This window comes from Limulus polyphemus, unplaced genomic scaffold, assembly GCF_000517525.1.
Source record: "Limulus polyphemus unplaced genomic scaffold, Limulus_polyphemus-2.1.2 Scaffold8496, whole genome shotgun sequence".
NCBI lineage: Eukaryota > Metazoa > Arthropoda > Merostomata > Xiphosura > Limulidae > Limulus > Limulus polyphemus.
This window is the reverse complement of record NW_013674106.1, coordinates 1-2,580: the sequence shown is the minus strand read 5'-3', so window position 1 is coordinate 2,580 and position 2,580 is coordinate 1.

Below are 2,580 nucleotides of genomic sequence, written 5' to 3'. Positions count from 1 at the left end.
ATATATAAGTTGTTTGGGTTTTTTCATCTAAAAAAAGCTACATTAATTTCTTGACAACCTTATATAAGAGGGAAAGACAGTAGTGGTTAAATACCATGGGTAGGTGTTTGAATGGAACTCGTGACAACTAATTTTCCTATCATGCAACTAGTAATACAGTAATGTTCCAAAACATTTGTATATGTAGTCAAAAACTATAACTCTCTGCAGGAAGGTCATGCATTATTTTCATTTTAGTATATACATGATGATTGTGTAATCATTTTAATTTTGCTATGTGCACATGTCAATCTTGTGTACAAGATAATAAAAAATTTGGAATTTAAAAACCTTTGAGTATGGATTGTAAAAAAGTAAGCAACCAAGGCTGGATATCCTATAGACATTATTTACTCAAACTACAAACCCCCATTTTGGTTCCATGCGAGAATTACATTTGGTGGAGTCAAAATAGGGATTTGTAGTTTAAGTAAATAATTGCTACAGAATCTCCAGCCTTGTAAGTTGTATGCTTACTTTTTACAATCCTTATTTGCAGGTTTTTAAATTCCCAAGTTTTTATTTATCTTGTTTACTGGCTTTTTTTATGCTCAACTATGGACAAAGAATTACTTGATACAGAAGTGAACTTTATACATTGTAAGAATTATGTACATAGTAGCTTCATGATATGATTCATGATGATTTACTTTAGGTATTCACTATTAGATCACATTATTGCACTGTTGGAGTTTTTGTGCACAAAGGTCAAGTGCTGCAGTTCAGGGTCTATACCTTTGGTCTAGCATCAGCTTCACATGGATTCTACCAAATTGTACAAGTTTTTTCTCCTCACTTCCATTCTATAGCACTGTGCACACACCATTCTACATCACACTCTGATTCTACTTTCAAAAACAACTAAGGCTGAGATGTGTTCTTGTTCCGATTACATATACCATCAGTCTGGGTTATTTTGCTTCATCAGATCTCTCTGTTGGGCTCAGATGACTACCTCTGGTTTCATGCTAAGCCTGATTCTTACTCGCATCGCCTTCTTTCACTGCACAGATAGTTCTGGAAATGTGAGCATCACTTGACTCTCTCATGCCTTTGGGACGAGAGAACAAGAGATATTTTTAATGGTCTTTATGCGACCAAGGGATCATAAGCATCGATTCACTAGTTTCCCCAGTTTCCTTAGTCATGATTATTCTTTGATCTCGAGGAGAGAGTAAGTCGGAACACTACTAAGACATGAGTTTCTCTGGTGCCACCTTGTCCAGAGTTCCACCTTTTCACAAATGCCTTGCTTCAGGGATGGGGTGCATATTCCAATAGTCAGGAATACCAGGGTCTACAAATGGACTATGAGGCTTCTGTACTCACTGTTTTAGTCCGTCTTCTTGCTCTTCAACAGGCAATGCCTCATGATCTGGGCTAATAAAGGGGGAAACTTGTCAGGTTTCACTCTGATAATTCTGTGGTGATGTCTTGTGTTTCTCATCAAAGAGGCACTTGTTCTAGGGCTCCTTGTTTTAGGATCTTGGACCTACTTTCTTGGGGCCACTCCTATCATATCACCCTGCTAGCTTGTCATATTTCATGAGTGATGGATGCAGTAGCAAATAAATTGTTTCAACCCAAACAGATTCTTCAAACAGAATAGATGATGCATCAAAAGGTTTGATTGGATTGGATCTCATTTTGTAACTCTGATTGGTGGGTTGGCCGCTCATTGGAACACTACTGGCAATTTGGTCTCCAGTACTTCACCTTCAGGCTTTGGCAATGGATGCATTCCATCAGGATGGGACAGTATTACAACTCTAGGCCTTCCCTCAAATTCATATGTTACCCAAGGAACACACTATGATTTGTTCTAACCCATTGTGGGTCCTGTTGATAGCACCAGATTAACAGCTACACCATGGTTTCTGCGGTACCTTCAGGAGTCCACTTCTTCTCAGACTATCTCTGTGGAGTCATCCAGAAGCTCAAGCTTCAGCCATAGAGCTTATGCATTCCTTTGCATGGCATCAGGGTTTAATTTTTAAGATTGCCATGTATCTTTCTCAGTCTGCTTAGTCCTGTGGTGGACATTTATCAGTGTAAATGATACACATATCAGCAATGGTGTATTGAGAGGAGGTTGATCCCACTTTGATCAGAAGTGCCAACAATAACTTGTTTTATTTTTACCTGGCTCTTTGGCAAGGGTTTTTGCATTTTTCACAATTGCCATGGATAAGGCTGCCTTATTGACTACCCTTCAATACTCATGACCACATATTCTTTGAGTCCCCAGTACTCTCCAGATTCCTCAGGTTGCTTTGGGTCCTTTGTTCTAAACGATCATTCCAGTAACCTAACTAGTGTATTAACTCTTTCAGCACGGGCTCGGTCCCTGGGACTGACCATTTTGTGCTTGTTATATTTTACATGCTATAACTTTTAAATTAGTAAGCGATTGTTAACAAAATTTGGCAGGTTATCAGTAAACATTACAATGCTTTCATATGCAAAATATCAAATTTTTTTATTAAGTCTTAAGGTTTATAAAGCATGTATTTTTTTGCTTTTTGCCTGTCTATCATGTAA